A 12,222-nucleotide genomic window follows, 5' to 3' on the forward strand; every position below is an offset into this window, starting at 1 on the left:
AAATCTGAGTGGGCTGACGAAGGAATTGTTGACGTGCAGCACATTATGAAACGAGTCAATGGGGACCTCGTCAAATCTGACTCGTTTATTCTCACATTCAGTTGCCCGAGACTCCCGGAGCATGTTAAAGCGGGGTTCTTACGTTTGCCCGTACGGCCATATTTCCACAACCCAATGCGCTGTTTTAAATGTCAGCGCTTTGGGCATACTACGTTGGGGTGCAATGGGATAGCCACGTGTGGTAAATGTGGTCAGCCTGCCCATGACGGAGCCGATTGTTCATCGCCTGTGAAGTGCGTGAATTGCTCTGGGAGTCACCCTGTCTGGAGCCGGATCTGCCCCATCTATCTCGAAGAGCGGAAGGTACAGGAGATTAAAACATCTAAGCGCATCCCCTATGGTGAGGCCAAGAAGATCTTTAAGGCCATGCAACCTCCTGTGTTTTCAACATCTTTCGCTTCCGCTCTCAAAAAACCGGTACAACTGGCCACTGTTGCTACACAAACGGAGGTTGCTAGTGTTAGCACTAAAACCTGCGCTTGCCAGTGCACTTGTGCTGCTGCGGTTGTTTTGCAATCTGCGGCTCTCCCCACTACATCGGACAAGGCCGTGGTTGCTGACATTGAGGTACTTCCAGCCTCCCCCCATATGGCGCCTTCTGCCCAGGCGAGTCAACCTCCAACTGTTGACAAGGCTCTGCATTCCAAGCCCCCCAAGACAAAGCCTCAGAAGATGAAGGTTCTGCCACCTGAGGAGACTAGTCAGCGTTGGTCCGATGACGAGGCCATCGTACTGTCTGACATCTCCCGTAGGTCGTCATCGGAGCTTATGGACATTGATGTCGACCGGGGGCGATCTTCTCGCCCCAGGAATAAATCTCTGGCCAGTACGGTCTCTCCTCCAAAGCACAGAGGCAGGGTGAAAGTTCAGCCACCCTGATCACTGGCTCCCATATTACAGTGGAACCTGAATGGGTTCAGGACGCATGTGGCCGAATTACAACTCCTTATACCAGAGTTCCCCTTGTGCTTATGTCTCCAAGAGACACATTTTCGGGCCACTGATTCTCCTTATTTACGGGGCTATACCGTATATCGAAAAGATGATCTGACGGGGCAAAGGGCAAAGGGTGGTGTTGCGGTTTTTGTCCGTGACGTGCACCCCTCATCAGAGCTCCCTCTCGTCACCGACTTGCAAGCAGTTGCAGTTGACATTCTTATGGGTCGGAGGCTCACAGTCTGTTCTGTTTATTTACCACCTCCGGATGCGATAGACTCTGAGGCTCTCACGGACCTTATTAGCCAACTCCCTCGCCCATTTCTTCTTCTGGGGGACTTCAACGCTCATAATGTCTAATGGGCTCTCCGACTACTTGCCCCAGGGGTCGCATTCTGGAAAGCGTCATGATGTCTGAAGAACTGTGCCTCCTCAACTCTGGTGCTCCCACTCATTTCTGTACTGCTTCCGGATCGTCATCGGCTATTGACCTTTCCTTTTGCTCTCCAGCACTCTTGGATTCTGCTCTGTGGGAGGCTGCAGCTGACCTCCATTCTAGTGACCACTTCCCCCTCTGGATTCGCCTCCTGGATGAGGCTGTGGCATTACCAGTGCCGTCCCGGTGGCACCTTTGCAGAGCTGACTGGACACTTTTCAGCCAACTGGCTGTTTTGGAACACCGTGCCAGCGTCCACGAATGGGTAGACCATGTTGCAGCCGTGATCTCTCATGCTGCTGAATTGTCAATCCCACGGTCATCCGGTCATCCCAAGAGGCGCCCTGTCCCTTGGTGGACCACTGAGTGCCACTCAGCCATCCGCGCCCGCCGTGCAGCACTGCGCCGCTTCAAGTGCCGTCCCTCAGCTGACAATCTTGCGGCCTTTCGGGTGGCAAGGGCCAGAGCGCGGCGAGTGATTAAAGAGAGCAAACGACGGTCATGGCAATCGTTCTTGAATTCCATCTCTCGCTCCACTAGTTCTACGAAAGTATGGGAAGCCATCAGGAGGATTTCCGGGAAACTCAGCCAGCTACCTGTCACGGCATTGCTGCGTCAGGGATGTCTCCTCACGGCGCCGAGAGACATTGCCCAGACACTGGCCATGCATTTTGCGAAATCTACCGCCACTATTAACTGTGATCCAGATTTCTGCCGCTACCGCACTGCCGTCGAAAGGGGTCAATTGGACTTCCCGTCTCTAAATTCTGAACCCTATAACTGCCCCTTCACAATGTGGGAACTGGATTCTGCGCTGTCTGTGGCTCATGATACTGCGCCTGGTCATGATCAAATCCGGTACAGCATGCTGCGGCACCTGTTGCTGCCATCCAATGAAGTTCTCCTGAACTGTTTCAATATGATATGGTTATCTGGCACGTACCCTGACTCGTGGAGGGAGGCAATTTTGATTCCCCTCCTCAAACCAGGGAAGGACCGAACGCATCCCAGTAGTTATCGGAGTATTGCCTTGACGAGCTGTGTTGGGAAGACGTTGGAACGCATGGTCAACCGCCGCCTGGTTTGGCTGCTCGAGACCAGGCAGCTCCTTAGCCCCTCTCAGTGTGGCTTTCGGAGATGTCGTTCCACTATAGACAACTTGAATCTGCTTGAGGCCTCCATCCAGCAGGCCTTTCTACGTAACCAGCATTGTCTAGGGGTCTTCTTTGACATTAATAAGGCGTATGACACTACTTGGCACCGCCTTATCCTCAATCAACTCCATGAGTGGGGCTTTCGTGGCCGTCTCCCCATCTTCATTCGGTCCTTTCTTTCTCACCGCCTCTTTCGGTATCGGGTTGGTAATGTGCTATCGGATTTGTACGTGCAGGAGAATGGTGTTCCTCAGGGCAGCGTTTTAAGTGTCAACCTCTTTGCCGTTGCTATTAACAGTATCACGTCCACTATCCGGAGTCCTGCCCAATGCTCCTTGTTTGTGGACGATTTTGCTGTTTTCTGTTCTTCCTCCAGTCTTGTCAGTGCTAGTATGCAGTTACAGCTTACGATAAAGGGCTTAGAGGCATGGACTGCAAAGACGGGTTTTACCTTTTCTGCAGACAAATCTGTGTGTGTTCATTTTAATCGTTCTCGGCGTCTTTTTACCTCCCCTGAATTGCGTCTGAGGGACACCGTTCTTCCTTCTAGAGACACTGTGAGGTTCCTGGGCCTCACTTTTGATTCCAAGTTGTCGTGGTTGCCTCACCTTAAAGACCTCAAGGTGCGGGCCCTGAAGGCACTGAATATTTTGAAGTATCTGAGCCTTCGGTCCTGGGGAGCAGATCGGGCGCGTCTGCTGCAGTTTTATAGGGCTTTCGTCCGATCGCGTCTTGACTATGCTTGCACCGTGTATGGGTCAGCAAGGCCTTCGTATCTGAAGATCCTTGACGCAGTACACCATGAGGGTATCAGGCTGGCCACTGGTGCCTTCCGTACCAGTCCCATCCCCAGCCTGTGTGCTGAGGCAGGGGAACCGCCGCTCGCCATCCGGCGGAAACTCCTCATGGTGCGACGGGTGTGTCATTTCCTTGCCTGTCCTACCTCCCCTGCGTACCCTACCGTTGCCCGACCGCCTATGGAACGTCTCTTTTCCAGTCGTCCCAGGGCAACAAAACCATTTGGGATTCGTGCCAAGCATTTGCTTGAGTCCCTTGGTGTGGAGCGTGTGGCCCCCCAACGACAAGGTTTTACTCGCCTGCCTCCCTGGTTGCTCCAGAGGCCCAGCATCCTTTTAGACTTGTCGGAGAACCGGAGGAACTGCACTCCGGCGTTTGTTTTTACCTCCTTATTTTACGATATTTTAAACCAGCATCCGGACCATGTACCTGTTTTCACAGATGGCTCTAAACAGGGGGACACTGTTGGTTGTGCTGTTGTTTTCCCTGATCGAGTCGTCAAGTTACGGCTTCCTGCGGCGTTTACCATCCTCGATGCCGAATTGTTTGCAATCTTGCGGGCATTGGAGCAGATGAGATGTGTTACCAGTCTTAAGTTCCTCATCTTTTCTGACTCCCTGAGTGCCCTTCAGACCTTGCAACACTTGTATCCAGCGGATACGGTCGTCCAGAACATCCATGATGCCCTACTCCACCTGCAACGGCAGGGGAAGGAGGTTTCTTTCTGCTGGGTGCCGGGGCACGTGGGTATTAGGGGAAACGAACTGGCGGATGTGGCTGCCAAAGATGCATGTTCCCTCCCTCGAGTTGTTGAATGTGCCGTCCCCCTCCATGCTGTAACCTCCCTTTTGCGTTTTGTGTTATGCATCAATGGGAAGAGGAGTGGTTGGCAGTTTCTGACAATAAGCTGCGTCTGGTAAAGGCCACTACGCGACCATGGCGTACGTCCTACCAGTCATACAGGCGGGATGAGGTTCTCCTCACTCGCCTCCGCATTGGACACAGTCCCTTCACGCATGGTTTTTTACTCCGGCGGGAGGACCCCCCAATCCGCAGTGCTTGTGGCGTCCAGATTACTGTCCGCCACATTTTACTTGACTGTCTTTTATTCTCTGACCAGAGGGCGATGGTTTCCTTGCCACCGGATTTGCCCTCTATTTTGCAAGACGACGCATCGACTGTGGTTAAGGTCTTACGTTTTTGTGTCCTGTCCAATCTGTTGCCTCAGATTTTAGGGAGAAGGTTTTAATGTGCTGCTGGGTGACTGGCTCACCCAGGTTTTAGGTAAGAGGTCCGCCAGTCACGATTACCTCCTTGTTTCCCTTCGGTATCTGTTCTCTTTTCCTTATGTTTCCTTTCCTTTTTTTAGTGTGTTTCTTCTCCTCTTGTTTTGCCTCTGTATGTGCGCATATGGAACTGCGTCAGGCCTGTGTCTTTTAGCCGTTCTCCTTGTTCGGCGTCCGTCTTCGTCCCTTCATCGTTTGTGTTCCTGTTTCTATGCGTTTGGGCGCTGATGACCACGCTGTTTAGCGCCCGTAAACCTCAAACACACACACACACACCGACCACTCCAGAACTCACTGTTGTCCGTCCTCTGGACGCTCCCACCCCTCCTGGCAATTCCCTTCGTCCCCCCCCCCCCCACCACTGAGGACATCATCAGGTTCCTCACCATTGTCTTACAAAACGTCCACCGTTTCCAGCGCCCTCACACCCTTCAACAGGTCTCCCTCGCCGCCCGTTCCATTTTCCACTTGAAAATGTATGCCACCTATTCCAACAACCGGGCCCATTTCACCTTCTCCCGTCTTGGCACCCTTGTGTAAATCCCTGTCATGGCGCGACAGCACCGTATCCTTTTCAACAACATCCGCTCCCTTCCCGCCAACAAGAACCTCTCTCTGCACACCCTTGCCACCCACCTCTTGGATGCCTTCCTCCTCAATGAAACTTTCCTAGAACCCCACCACACCGTCCACACGTCGCCCTACCTCCTTCACCACTCCGATAATCCCCTCCCGACTGCACGTGGCGGAGTTGCCATTGGTCACCACCGCCAGATCCCAGTACGGCTCCAACCTCTCCTTCCCAACCCCACCGAACACCTGATCCTTAGTCTCTTCTTCCCTGGCCTTACCGTCACCTGTGCCACCATCTATGTCCGCTCTAACGTCCCTATTCCCTTCGACTTCCTCTCCCACATTGACCGTATCTTCTCCTCCTATGTGATTGCAGCCGACATCAACATCCATAGTCGTTCCGCAGCCCAGTTACGGCGGTGGCATCGGTTCCTCTCCTCCCTTCAAGGGGACCTCATCCCCATCCCCCAGCACACCCGTCCCAAATCCAACTCCACTCCCGATGTTATCCTTTCCTCCCCTAATCTCATTGGCCGCATAACATTGGATGTCCTGGAACCTATTGGTAGTGACCATCTCCCTGTCCTCCTTACCATTTCCGACGGTCGTCGCCCCCGCCCCTACCCTCGTAATGATCGTCCCCCAAAGTATATCGATAACTATTCCCATGCCAACTGGAATGCCTACCGGGATACCCTCTCCACCCAGGTCGATAGCCACCCCTTCACCTACCGCCACCAGGACGATGTAACCCATGCCGCCTCCTTTCTCCATCAGACCTTGTCTGAGGCCGTGGAGGCCCACGTCCCTACTGTCGCCATCCACCCCCACCGTCCTACCTTACCCCCAAAGGCTGTCCACCTCCTCCGTGAATCCTGTTGTTTCTACCGTGCCTTCATCCACACGTGTGACCCAGACACACTCCGACGCCACCGGCAACTCCAGCACCACATTCGTAATTTGCTCGTGGCCAAGAAACGCCAGACATGCACCCGATTGAATGCCACTCTACCTATCAACTCGTCCAAGTTCTGGTCAGCCTTCCGTCGCCTTACCGGAACTAAACCCTCACGGTACTATCCTCTCCTCCATGATGATCACCCATTCTTTGACACCCTTAGTAAAGCCAATTACTTTACCTCATACCTCTCCAAAGTATTTTCCGTCCTCGACGATCCCCAGTTCGATTACTCCCTCTTCCCAGATGTCCGCGATCGAACTGACACCTCTATCCCTCCCCTAGCGCCTGGTTTCCAGTACTTGGGCAACATTGCACACACAGAACTCAATGCCCCTATCACTACACAGGATCTCATTGCTACACTCCACACCAAACACAACACCATCCTGGTCACGATCGTGTCACCTACCGTCACCTTCGTGAAGCTCCTGTCTCTTTCCTCTCCACCCTGGCCAAGCTCTACAATGTAGTCCTGATGTTCCTTAAACCTGGTAAACCACCATCCGCCGTCTCCTCCTACCGTCCCATCAGTCTTACCTCGGTCTTCAGCAAGGTCCTGGAATCTATCCTCACCCGCCGCATCCACCAGGATCTTCGCCAGCACCGCCTCCTTCCCATCACCCAGTGTGGCTTTCGGCCATCCTTCTCTTCCGACGACCTTCTCCTTCACCTCACTGATCTCCTTTCTGAACAGCTTAGTTCCCATCGCTCTGCAATCTTCCTCTCCCTGGACCTCGAACGTGCTTATGACCTTGTATGGCATTCCGGTCTCCTCATCAAGCTCCAAACCTTCGTCCTTCCCATTAATTACGTCCGTCTGATCGGCTCCTTTCTCTCCCGCCGTCCTTCCTACGTCACCATCAATACACAGATTCCTACACCTCTGTTCCCTCCGCCGGTGTGCCCCAAGGCTCCATCCTCTCCCCCCTTCTGTACCTTTTGTATACGGCGGACATGCCGCCGCCGTCACTCCCCATCCACCTTCTCCAGTTTGCCGATGACACTGCCTTCCTTGCCCTTGCCCCCACCCTGCAGCGCTCCCAAAACCTTCTACAATCCCATCTTGACCGATTCACCGCTTGGTGCAACCAGTGGTTGCTCAAGGTCAATTCCTCCAAAACCCAGGCGATCATTGTAGGCAAAACCACTCCTTCCTTCCGCCTCCTTCATTTCTGTCTCACCATCTATGGCCGTCCTATCGCCCTCACCCCGACCCTCAAGTACCTTGGCGTCACCCTCGACCGTCGACTCTCCTGGACCCCACATCTCCTGACAATCCAAGCCAAGGCACGCTTCCATCTCCATCTCCTCAAGCTCCTTTCCGGTCGTATGTGGGGTCTCGACCCCTCCACCATACTCCACACCTATAAATCCCTCATCCGCCCTATCCCTTGTTACGCCCATCCGGCCTTTATCTCTGCCCCCGCTACCTTTTACAAATCCCTCCAAATCCTTGAACGCCTCGCCTATCGCATCCGTCTCCCGTCCCCCACGCGGATCTTGTATGATCTCAATACATTCCCCCACCTCCTCCTTTTCCTCGAGAGGCTACGGATCCAGTACACCTCACGCAAACTCGATCCTCCTCACCCGCTTGTCTCGCCCATCCTCTCCCGCCCCCGCCTGCTTCCGCGCCTGTATTCCCACGTCCCACCCGGTCTCCATCTCTCTACCCTCTGTACCCTCTCCCAAGGTGGCTTCCGCCAGCTCCCCCTCCCTGATGATGTCCTCCTTCCCTCCATATACCCCTCCTACCAACTTTGATCCTCCTTCCCTCTTCCTGTTTCTGTTCCTTTGGGCATCCTCCATCCCTCATCCCTTTCTCCCCACTCCTCCCCCGGGCTTCCCCTCCCCTGTCCCTCTACTCCTCCTCCCATCTCCTCAGCCATTGGCGTCTTTGTTCTCCCCTCTCCACCCCCAACCCCCCACCGCCCTTCTTCACCTCTTGGCAGGTCCCCAGACTCGCACACGCTACGTGGATTTTCGCGAGCCGGAGATCATCGCCATCAGTGTCTCGTGTGTGCCGTCATGTTTAGTGTTCAGTGTTCACCGTCGCACTCCATCGTTCACCTGTGCCATTGCCGTCTTCCGTGTTTGTGCGACGTTCAACAGTTTCATGTGTGGACTATCGTCAAGTGTGAATGGCTCCGTGTTTGCCTTTCTGTGTCAACTGTTTTCTAGCCCAACGTTCTGTAACCTTTGTGTAATCTTTCTGTTTCTTCTCAATGTGTATCCTATGGCTGAAGAGCAGCATAGAACGCTGCTGACAGCCTGCCTGTTGTACAGGTTTTTAAATTACAATAAAGAAAAAAAAGCGGTACAGCATAAGGTGGGACGAAGCAGTCTGAATTATATTTTATAGATGTATTTATCACATATTTCAGAGCCTCTCGCGGTCGTCGTCGCCGCCGTTTCTGCAGAAGTAACAAATGGGTATCGTAGCAAATACGGCGAGGGACGCCCTGCCTTCGATTCCGAATGCACAAAGTGTGCGGTCTTGTTTCCCAGTCTATATTTGGTCGGTTTCGTAAGAGGTTGAATGTAACGAATGGGTGGGAAACAGCAAGGGGCAACGGCTGTGTAGAACGAAAACACATCTCCTCAAGGGTGTGAGCATTTCGGGATGAGTCGTATATATGTTATACTTGGTCGTCAGTGACCGTGTGGCCTAATGGATAAGGCGTCGAACTTCGGACCCGAAAATTGGAGTTTAGAATCCTGTCACGTGCGTGTTTTTCCAGTTCTGAAAAAGAAACATACCGTTCTAGTGTAGCAATGGAGCAGTACGAAATCGTCTGAATGTTCCTGTTGACCATTTCCTGTTTGGAGATGCTCTTGAGATTGAAACACAGGCACCAAGACCGGTTTTAACTAGCGAAATGGTCGACAGAGTGCCGTCGCCGCGAGTTTTGACTGGCACTTGCACATCTAAGACAACATCGGAAAGTAACTCGTTCGACCTATGAGTCACATCAAGTATGTGTGTTAATTTTGACGCCACTAGCTCTGTAGGTTGTCATGCAATTCCTTTACCTCTCAGAAATGATTATGAAATAAAAGTGAAGTACGTGACGAGTGTGACGATAGGAAAACATTAGGGAGCATGGAGAGATTCTGTATGGGACCACGCAACCCAAACGAGTACTGTGTGATGTGCTACCCGCCACATATTCACCGAGGCTGAGAGAATGTTGCTTTGGTGATATGTTCATATACATATGGCCTGGGAAATCAATAAAGAAAATTCAATGTTCCTTTACAAACAATGTGAGTTCTTACTGGTATGACGGCGGCACTGGGACCAGGCCTAGCACTATCTGCCCCTGAACTCCTTGCTGCCATCTGTCTGGCCGGCTCGATATATGTATAAAGAAAATGTTGGTTTGGTGATATGTTCATATACATATGGTCCTGGAAATCAATGAAGAAAATTCAATGCCCCTTTACAAACAATGTGAGTGCTGACGGGTATGACGGCAGCACTGGGACCAGGCCTAGAACTATCTGCCTCTGAACTCCTCGCCACGATCAGCCTGCCCTGCTCAATATATGTATAAAGGGAATGTTGGTTTGGTGATATGTTCATATACATATGCTCTGGGAAATCAATAAAGAAAATTCAATGTTCCTTTGCAATCAATGTGAGTGCTGACGGGTATGATGGCAGCACTGGCACCAGGCCTAGCGCTATCTGCCGCTGAACTCTTGCCGCCATCTGTTTGGCCCACTCGATATATGTATAAAGAAAATGTTAGTTTGGTGATATGTTCATATACATATGGTCTGTCAAATCAATAAAGAAAATTCTATATTCCTTTACAATTAATGTCAGTGGTGACGGGTATGACGGCAGCACTGGGACCAGGCGTAGAACTATCTACCCCGGAACTCCTCGCCACGATCTGCCTGTCCCGCTCGATATATGTATAAAGTGAATGTTGGTTAGGTTATATGTTCATATACATATGGTCTGGGAAATCAATAACGAAAATTCAATGTTCCTTTACAATCAATGTCAGTGGTGACGGTACGGTGATGAGGGTGACTCTCAGACCAGAGCTAGCACTATGTGCCCATGAACTCCTTGCCGCCACCTGCCTGGCCCGCTCGAAATACGTATAACGAAAATGTTGGTCTGGTGATGTGTTAATATACATACGGTCTGGGAAATCATTAAAGAAAATTCAATGTTCGTTTACAATCAATGTGAGTGGTGACAGGCATGACGGCAGCACTGGGACCAGGTCTAGAACTATCTGCCCCTGAACTCCTTGCCGCCATCCACCTGGCACGCTCGATATGTGTATAAAGAGAATGTTGGTTTCGACATATGTTCATATACATATGGTCTGGGAAATCTATAAAGAAAATTCAATGTTCCTTTACAATCAATGTGAGTGGAGACGGTAATAAGGGAAACACTCGGACCAGACTCCGAACTATCTGCCCCTGAACACCTTGCCGCAAAATTGCCTCGCCAACCCAATATATATATAAATTGAATGTTGGTTAGGTGATATGTTCATATACAAATGCTCAGGGAAATCAAAAAAGAAAATTCATTGTTTCCTTACAATCAATGTGAGTGCTGACGGGTATGATGGCAGCACTGGCACCAGGCCTAGCGCTATCTACCCCTGAACTCCTTGCCGCCATCTGTTTGGCCCACTCGATATATGTATAAAGAAAATGTTAGTTTGGTGATATGTTCATATACATATGGTCTGTGAAATCAATAAAGAAAATTCTATATTCCTTCACAATCAATGTCAGTGGTGACGGGTATGACGGCAGCACTGGGACCAGGCCTATAACTATCTACCCCTGAACTCCTCGCCACGATCTGCCTGTCCCGCTCGATATATGTATAAAGAGAATGTTGGTTTGGTTATATGTTCATATACATATGGTCCTGGAAATCAATGAAGAAAATTCAATGACGCTTTTCAAACAATGTGAGTACTGACGGGTATGACGGCAGCACTGGGACCAGGCCTAGCACTATCTGCCCCTGAACTCCTTGCCGCCATCTGTCTGGTCCGCTCCATATATGTATAAAGAAAATGTTGGTTTGGTGATATGTTCATATACATATGGCCTGGGAAATCAATAAAGAAAATTCAATGATCCTGTACAATCTATGTGAGTGGTGACGGTAATGAGAAGGACACACGGACCAGGCCCACAACTATCTGCCTCTGAACCCCTTGCTGCCGTCTGCCTGGCCCGCTCGATATATGTATAAAGATAATGTTGGTTTGGTGATATTTTCATATACATATGGTCTGGTGAAATCAATAAATAAAATTCAATGTTAATTTACAATCAATGTGAGTGGTGACGGTAATGAGGGCGGCCCTGTGACCAACTCTAGCACTATCTGTTCCTGAGGTCCTTGCCGCCATCTGCCTGGCCCGCTCGATATATGTATAATGAAATTGTTGCTTTGGTGATATATTCATATACATATTGTCCTTGAATTCAGTAAAGAAAATTCAATGTTCCTTTACAATCAATGTGAGCGGTGAAGGTAATGAGAAGGACTCTCGGACCAGGCCCACAACTATCTGGCTCTGAACCCCTTGCTGCCATCTGCCTGCCCCGGTCTATATATGTATAAAGATAATGTTGCTGTGGTGATATTTTCAAATACATATGGTCTGGGAAATCAATAAAAAAATTCGATGCTCCTTTACAATCAATGTGAGTAGTGATGGTAATGAGGGCGGCACTCTGACCAGGCCTAGCACTAACTGCCCCTGAAGTCCTTGCCGCCATCTGCCTGGCCCGCTCGATATACACTCCTGGAAATGGAAAAAAGAACACAATGACACAGGTGTGTCAGACCCACCATACTTGCCCCGGACACTGCGAGAGGGCTGTACAAGCAATGATCACAGGCACGGCACAGCGGACACACCAGGAACCGGGGTGTTGGCCGTCGAATGGCCCTAGCTGCGCAGCATTTGTGCACCGCTGCAGTCAGTGTCAGCCTGTTTGCCGTGGCATACGGAGCTC

The sequence above is a fragment of the Schistocerca gregaria genome, chromosome 1 (assembly GCF_023897955.1).
Source record: "Schistocerca gregaria isolate iqSchGreg1 chromosome 1, iqSchGreg1.2, whole genome shotgun sequence".
Taxonomy (NCBI): Eukaryota; Metazoa; Arthropoda; class Insecta; order Orthoptera; family Acrididae; genus Schistocerca; species Schistocerca gregaria.